The 9,483-nt window shown below is 32.6% G+C and overlaps 1 non-coding gene across 1 annotated transcript; it reads right to left on the minus strand.

Annotated features, from left to right (window-relative positions):
• Window positions 1-8,026: 8,026 nt before the first annotated feature.
• LOC141716304 (small nucleolar RNA R71) lies at window positions 8,027-8,133 on the minus strand. The gene has a single exon (XR_012573017.1). It is a non-coding gene; the product is annotated as a small nucleolar RNA R71 (small nucleolar RNA).
• Window positions 8,134-9,483: the final 1,350 nt, after the last annotated feature.

Raw genomic sequence — 9,483 nt, forward strand, 5'->3', positions numbered from 1 at the left:
ACTTTAACCAATAATCATAAAAAGATGCCTACACACTCCTAATGACCCAATCTATAACTATATAGCATCAAAACACGTGAACAAATATCACAAGAAACCACCAAATAGAATTAGAATACTAAAAATTGAATTTTTTAGATATATTACTCTTTTATGTAGCTAAAATATGTTCTTTAATTACATTGTGTTCCTTGATACGGTCCTTTATATTTGTAAACTATACGTTTACACTAACTTTTTTGCTTACAAAAGCACTTTTGTAAGGTGTTGAATATTTGTTTGTAGCATAGCACTTTAGCTGTGAGATTGAACGCGATGGTAAGGTTCTCATTCGAGGTGTGACAACCACTGGTGAAAAAAGATTAGATATGATCGGTTTATTGATATAAAAGTACAACAACAATGTTCACCCAAGCCATTCACTCTTTATTTCAGCTTACCCGGACATGTTGATACAAGGCTATTATTTCTAAATTTCAGATCTGACGGCATCCTTGAAGCTTTTGTTGTTAAGTTAAATACAACTGATGCCTTTAAAAGTGCATCGTTCAATATATAAATCAAAGGAAGTAGTTAACAATTCTTTTTGTAGCCTATGCTATATAGAGCTATCAAGGTTTTTATATATAAATTAAAGATTTTTTTTTTGGAATGTCGAAGAAGTAAGTTTATATTAATTTATAATTAAAAAAATCATATTATATGCTTCTTTAACCATGCTTAAAGAATTTCGCAATTTGGTGGACATTTAATTTCCCACATTTTTTTGGTCGATTTTTATACTTATATGCATATTTGAATGCAATTTCAATGGTGGAACTCTCATGTACAAACTTTCATTTATGCGTACAACTGAAATACTATATTGAAAAGAGTAAAACTGCTTGAGGGTGGAATTTGTATAATTTCCAACTTTTATACTAAGAATACAACCGGTTCTTTGAGGCATGTCTCATCAACCATTCTAATAAATTTTTCATACGCAACATATGTTGAAAAATTAGAAGAGGATGATTCCAGATCTCAATTCACAAATTCGAGTTTGTTGATTTGGGACATCTATTCACTCTAGCAAGTTCGTAAGTTAATCTATATTTTCCTGAGTTTTCAACAGGTCATATTACATTTATTTAACGTGAATATGGTATTAATAATAAAATGTCTTCATATATAGTTGAAAATGTGTATGCTTATTAGATATCATTGAAGTCGTTGAGCGCTATGAAGAATTGCATCCTATCAAAATAGGATATGGAGACAGAATGATTTTGAAATTTTGAATCACCGATGGAAGGTGTAGTAACGAATTTCATTATCGAATTTGTAAAAATTTAATAAACTTATAGAATAAGAGATGTTAAAATTTCATTCAAAAAGTATATTATACATGTATCATTTATCATATTTTCAATTTTGTAGGAATTCTAGCAGAGTTACAGTTTAGGGAGATCTCATTGTTCAACTAATGATACTAAATGTAAAGAGCAAGAAGCCCATAATTGTCATTGTGACAAGTACGAAGCCCAAAATTTTTACGAGTAAGGCAAATATAAAAAGACATTTAAAGAACTATAAAAAAATATTAATAAATGATATTATGTGTTATATATTTACTAGAAGTAGTTAATGTAATCGAATGTTGAATTTTTTATTTTACAGACTCAATTCAACTAAGCACGCTTCCGTCTTCCAAGGTCTATCTTGACCTTTATTTTGACTCCGTAATTGCTATAAAGCAGCGGTAAGAAATTAAACACATCAACATTTTTTTCATTTTCACGTGACATTTACATAATATCTCTTTGTTATTTTTGATCAACGTTAAAGGAATGTGATTAATTTATTTCCTAACGCGTTTATTGACGAAAGCTCTATACATGGTGAAACTGTGGATCCGACAATGACAGAGCAAATAGTACTTCATGTTATAATGACAATGACATTGAAGGAACTGAGTGAACTAACGAATGATATTACATAAAAGTACTTGCAAATTAAAATCAAACAAATTCTTATGTTATTTAAATTTGTTTGGATAAGGAAATTTGCCAAGTTTGTTGTTTAATTCTACCTTTTACAAAGGCATGTATTCTGTGAAGTAAAATTGATTAGTGTTGAGAAAAATAATAGTTGGTGGCATCAAATATTGTGAAGTTGTGAAACGGAAATAGAGAAGAACCAATCTTCTCTTTATTGTGGTACTTGCAAAAGTCATATTTATGTTGTTGGGAAGATGTTAATACAAAAGTTTCACAAACTATTATTTTAATCTTCCTACTTAAAGTATCAATAATTATGCATATCTTAATCTGAACTGTAAATTATGTTTACTTTGATATCAAAAATAGATACAGAATAATGATCTTAGTCGAAGTTTCCATCGAAGCAAACAACTTTATCTTAATGAATCGTGCCGGAAGAAGGATAATGGAACCAGTGCAACAAATTTGCAGGCAAACATAATCAAGGTACATTAATAATTTCACAGAAAAAGCCTTTTAATAATTTTATTAATTACGTTAAATTTAAGAAATATAAAAATGATATATATTGTTTCAATCTTATAGAACAAGACAACTGAATTCCCGCAACTTATTATGAATTTCATTAGAAAAGATCTAAAACTTAATATAATACTTTTTAAAGATAATATAGTGCCGAAGAGTAGACTATATTATGATGTTGACGTGGCCAACACTAATACGTCAAGCTCTATACTCTCTAGAGCAACATCGTGAAGCCATAACACATCGACTTATACTGATTTGCATTTAAATTCATTAAATTTTTCTTTGTTCTTAATTATATTATTTCACATCTGTTTGCTGTAAAAAAATAGTGTTCATGGTCATTATTTTAGCCTGTCTTGGTAATAAATTTCGTTCTAGGAGTGTCGCGGGTCAGTTTGGTCGGGTTACACGCACAACCCTGCCCGGCCCATTTAAATCGGTTTTAGTAATTCTTAACCCAATTAAAAATTGGTTTAAATTTCATCGGATAGGATCGGTTAAAATTTCAATCGGGATGGATCAGTTTGGGTCGGCTAGAATAAGCTACCTGGAAATTCAAAAAAAATCATAGGCTAGTATAATGGTCCTCGAGAAGCAACTTATTCCTTCAGTACTCTAAATTGTAAAATCATTAATAGATGGTTGTATGTGCATGTCAGACACAATTTTGTACCATACATCCTTACAAGTGGACAATTCATGTCGTCCGACTAGGTTGGTGTAAAAAATAGTAAAAACCTTACCCAACTTATTTAATTAGGTTTTAAAAAAATTTAATCCTAAATTTTAGTTAAGAATTTTTTTTGTTGGGTAGGGTCGGGTAGGTCGGTTTTTATAACCTATGGGTATCCCTTTTTTCGTTCATTGACTGTGCAGGCTGATTAATTTGGTTGTTGTTCTAGACACACCAATCTATCTATTATATATATAATACAACAACAGGGGGGTTTAATGAGCAATTTAATTAATACAACAATTAAACCCCTACATTAATATATATATAATATATATTTCACATAATCATTCATTTATTAAGAACTATTAGTTGTTTTATAATTAATATGTGCATATATACATTAATATATGCATGCATATACACACATACATACATACATACATACATACATACATGCATGCATAAATACACACATATATACACACACACATACATACATACATACATACATACATACATACATATATACATACATACATACATAGATACACACATGCATACATACATATATACACACATACATACATACACACATACATATATACACACATACATACATACATACATATACATATATACATATATACATATATACATATATATATACATACATACATGATGGGTTTCGAGCACATAAACGCAACAGAAATAGTAATTAAAAACGTAAAAAATCAGAATTTTTGAAACCCACCGCAGGATCCATGCGAAAAATATATATTTAATTCATAGATCAGATTGTTTACCTTAAGAAGCTTTACTAATTGGTTGACTAATGGAGATCCAAAGCTTGTACAATCACCACGCATCCCGCTCTCGCGATCTACGCTTTATCGGTATCCACACAAATGCTTGAACTCAAGGATTGGATGTGTACTAGCACAAACCCGTTTCTTCTTGCTCTCTCCATCTTCTCTCTTAGTGGCTAGGGTTTTAGTAAAAGTCTTGCACGCTGAAAAATCAGCCACACAAGAGATATTATATAGAGAGTAGAAAAACAAATTATAACTCTTAACTAATTAGGAGTTATTATTAATTCGAAATTCCTATTTGTATTATAATTAAGTCTCACTTAATTATTTAACAATTTAATTTCATAATTAATATTAGTAAATTCGAATATCAATATTTATCTAATTAATTAAGTAATACTTAATTAATATCATAAATAATTCGAATTACTCTAATATAATTTAAATACAATTTAAATTAAATAAACCTTCAAGCATTCTTAGTGTGTGACCCTATAGGTTATTATTACGTTGGCAACGAATTTTAAATCTAATTTAAAATCATAAACAATGAGCGGCATCTAGTAATACATCATTGCTACCCAAGTAATAATAATTGAATCGGTGATCAATTAAACCTTTTGTGAATAAGTACAATGTAATATAATCCATTTAACCAAATATTATAGATTAAACTAGAGGCATGTAATGTGTCATCCTCATCATAGTTTAATCCAAGTTTCCTTGATCAATGAGTAGACTATCATATCAAATCAATATTTGAGTGTGGCCACGCATTTCATAGTCTAGCTCACATAAGAGGCCAATAATATTACTTCTAAAATAGGAAGGTTAAATCCCATCTAGATCATTCATATTTCTCATATGATTCATACGCAATGTCCACTTTTATCATTACCCGGTCAAGGATAACTTTTAATGGATTTAATGTATATTAATTCTCATATAGAAATATAATGACTTCAGGTCTAAGGACCATTATATCATTATCACTGTGAGAATTACTTATGACACAACAGACATGTAGAATCTCACATTGGGTCTGTCCAGCACCATGTACATATACATCTGCCTGTGTTTTTGACTTTAGTATCATCATACCTATAATCAATGAGATGTGATCATCAGTCAACAAACACACCAGTCTTAATACAGTATTATTGTCCCTTAATAATAATACTCGACCAGGGACCTTTAGGAATATTGATACTTTTCTCATAATCTCATTTCTAAGTCACGTACTTAGAGATATTGAATTACATATCATATTCCAAGGATATTTATTAATCTAACATTTATATCGCAGTAAAATTAAGAATTAATAAATTATAAAGGGAATAATCGATAGAACATAAACATTAATAATCCTAATGTCTTAAACTAAAACATCATAGTGTTATCTCTAGGGCACAAACACTAACAATACATACATATATACATACATATATATACATATATATATGCATACATGTATATATACATCCACACACATACACACACATATATATACACATATGCACACATACATACATCGATACATACTCATCTATTATATATAATACAACAACATGGGGATTTGATGAAAAATTTAATTAATACGATGATTATACCCCTACATTAATATCTATGTAATATTTACTTCACCTCATCATTCATTTATTAAAAATTATTAATTATTTTATAATTAATATGTGTATATATACATTAATACATACATGCATATATACATATATACATACAAAAATATAATCATATATATAAATTAATACATGCCTACATATATACATATATGCATACACATACACACACACACATAAATACACACATACATAGATGACAGATATATACTCATATATTCTTATTTGTCATCAATTTAATATTATCCACATACATATGTATATATATACATATATATATACATATATACATATTGTTGAGTGGCATTTATGATACTTTATAACGCTCCTAAAAGCTTTGGATTGATGTTTTGTACTCAAGTTGTTGGTGTTTTAACATGTTTTTGTAGTGTTTTTGCATTTCAGGCATTTATCAGGAATACATGTACATTGGCATTGTTTAGATGTTAATTTGGTGTTAGGATGGTGTCTAGAATAAAAGTTCGTGAAAAGACCAACTCAAATCAGCAAGAAAAGAAAGAAGTCAGAAATTTCTCCAAAGAGACGGCGCACCCGCTCTGTGATAGCGTGCGCCCGCGCCAGGATGGCAGAATGTCAGCGCGCGCGCTGGTCAAGTGCGCGGCCGCGCCAGGTCGAGAAAATTAAATCATGTTTCTTCTGGAATTTTGATCTGTTGGACTTCTACTCTGCATGGGCTGCTATATAAACATACCTTATGATTGTTTTTCATAAGAAGACGTACCAGAGCTTAAGGAGAAGGCGTAAGAAGACCGTAGAGCACAATTCAACCAAGACGAAGAAGATCTAGTTTAATTTTGTGATTCTTTATTTTAATTTGTAACTTTGGATGCTAGTTTTCTTATTCGTGAACCTATACTCTTGTTTCGTACTTGGTTTATTTATTCAGTATAAAGACTACGTTTATTATACCATGCTTTCATCGGAATGCACATTGATGATGAGTCCGATTATGGGCTAATCGTTATCGGAGGGTTCTAACGGATTTATTTATGGATTTCTTTAGCTACATTTTTGATGTCCTAATGTGTGGTGATTGTATGATAACCTAGTATTGGTTGTACTTATTCGTCTTATAAGCGTTGCGAACTTATAAGATAGTGTGTTAATCTTTAATGAAGCAAAAGTGAATTTAAGGGTTTAGAACTTTCCATGCTAGCATAGGTTCATGTATGTGATATGCATGATTCGTAGGTAATTTTAACCATCTTACTTGCCCTATATAATCACGATAGATAACTTGTGCATTAAACCGTTATGTTGTCAAATTCTATAGACATATAGGGTCTCAATATATTTGGTGTCTATTGAGCTTCTATCGATTTTGTGGATGTCTGGTAGTATGGTATTCGTACAATAAAAGTTGGTATTTATCAGTTTCATGTCATCTGATTAGTGTCATCACCATTACATGCTAAGGTTAAGAACGAAAAGGCTATTGAATGAAGTATTTAATGAAGTTAGAATCACATGTTTGTGTCATTTATTATTCAGCTCTCTTTAATCTCCTAGTTTGTGTTCTTTAGTATAACTCTTATTTAATCTTAGTTAAACAACCTAAAATTGTTATTCATCTTAGCATTGGATAATAATTATACTAGTGTTGCATAAATACATTGATTGAAATTAACCTAAACTAGTCCATGTGGGAACGAACTAGAATTAATTCTATATTACTTGTGATCGCGTATACTTACATGAATATTTGCACATGTTCTAGCCTTAACAAGTTTTTGGTACCGCTACCGGGGACTGCAGTGTTAATTTTTAAGTTTATGTGTTTGTCATCATTGGTCGTTAAAGTTCAGTGACTCAGACATTATTACTTATTTCCTTAACGTGTTTCAGGTAATTTAGCGAGCGTGTATGCATACGCATTCTCGGTTTCGTAAGAGAATACTGGATCAAGCTGAGGAAGAAGTTGCAGTAGAGGAGAAAGTTGAAGAAGAGATCTTAGTTGAGAAAGAAGAAGAGGTTCTTATTGCAATGGGAGAACCAGAAGCAAATCCAAAGGCTTTGATGGACTACACTCAACTGAAGGTCAATGATATTCAGTCTAGCATTGTTCGACCATCCATCTCGGCTAATACCTTTGAGATCAAGTCGAGCACGATTTAGATGATACAGAACTCAGTTCAGTTTGGGGGTTCTCCGACAGAAGACCCCAACATGCATACCAGAGATTTCATCGAGATCTGCGACACTTTCAAGTTCAATGGAGTTTATAAAGATGCTATTAAGTTGAGGCTTTTCCCATTCTCTCTTCGGGATAAAGCTAAGTGTTGGTTACATTCTCTACCACTAGGGTCTATCACCAAATGGGAGGATACTGATCAAAAGTTCTTAACTAAATTCTTTCATATGGCGAAGAATGCTGTAATCAGAAATGCACTTACTCAATTTGCTCAGCAACGTGGAGAATCTTTATGTGAGGCTTGGGATCGATATAAGGAGATGCTTAGGAAGTGTCCTCATCATGAGATTCCTGACTGGATGATTATTAACTATTTTTACTAGTTTGGGTGCTACTTCTAGACCCATGCTTGATGCAGCATCAGGAGGAGCCTTGTGGGCTAAAAGCTATGATGAAGCTTATGAATTGATTGAACTGATGGTTGCTAATGAATACCATAATCCTACTCAGAGACTATCTCAGGGCAAGGTAGCGGGAGTTCTGGAGTTGGATGCAGCTACTGCTATAGCTGCTCAACTTAAGGATTTGATGATGAAGGTGGATTCTCTGTCTAATTGTGGAGTTAATCAGATCACTAGTGTCTGTGAACTTTGTGTTGGTGCCCATGAGACTGATCAGTGTGCCATTTCTAGTGAATCAGCTCAGTTCGTGAGCAACTTTCAGAGGTCACAGCAACCTGTACCAGCCACATATCATCCTAACAACCATAATCATCCTAACTTTAGCTGGAGCAACACTCGGAATGCGGTTCAACAACTTTATCGGCAGTATCCAGCAAAGCAATACAACCCCCCTGGTTTTCAGCAACCGTAATATGCACTAAGGAAACAACTCCAGTTGCAACAGTCTAATGGAAAATCTGAATTGGAATAGTTGAGGCTCATGTGCAAGAGCCAGGCAGTTTCTATCAAGACCTTGGAAAATCAAATTGGACAAATTGTCAATGCCTTGTTAAATTGTCAACCTGGTACACTTCCTAGTGACACTGATTTACCAGGAAAGAGGGAAGCTAAAGAGTAGGTAAAGGCAATTACATTAAGGTCTGGGAAGGTTGCAATTCCCGAACACTCTCAAGTTTCGGATGAAAAAGCTATAGCTGAGGAAGAAGTGCAGAAGAAAGCTGAAGTGGAACCAAGGAAGACTACTGTTGAATACACTCCTCCTGAGGGTAATACAGGGGAGAAACAGATCTATCCTCCACCTCCCTTTTCTAAGAGGCTGCAGAAGAAAAGGCTGGATAAGCAGTTTGAAAAGTTTCTTGAGGTGTTCAAGAAACTTCACATAAACATACCTTTTGTTGAAACTCTTGAACAAATGCCTACTTACGCAAAGTTTATGAAAGGTATACTTTCTCAGAAAGTAAAGCTGGATGACTTAGAGATAGTGGCTCTCACGGAGGAATGCGATGTTGTGCTGTAACAGAAGTTGCCTCCGAAGCTTAAAGGTCCTGGAAGCTTCACTATTCCTTGCACCATTGGAAAAGTGTCGTTTGACAAATGCTTATGTGACTTGGGAGCTAGCATCAATCTGATGCATTTGTCAATCTTTAAGAAGTTGGACTTACCTGATCCAAAACCTACTTATACGACTCTGCAACTGGTTGATCATTCTATTACATATCCACGAGGCATTGTTAAGG

Source organism: Apium graveolens, chromosome 3 (assembly GCF_009905375.1).
Source record: "Apium graveolens cultivar Ventura chromosome 3, ASM990537v1, whole genome shotgun sequence".
NCBI lineage: Eukaryota > Viridiplantae > Streptophyta > Magnoliopsida > Apiales > Apiaceae > Apium > Apium graveolens.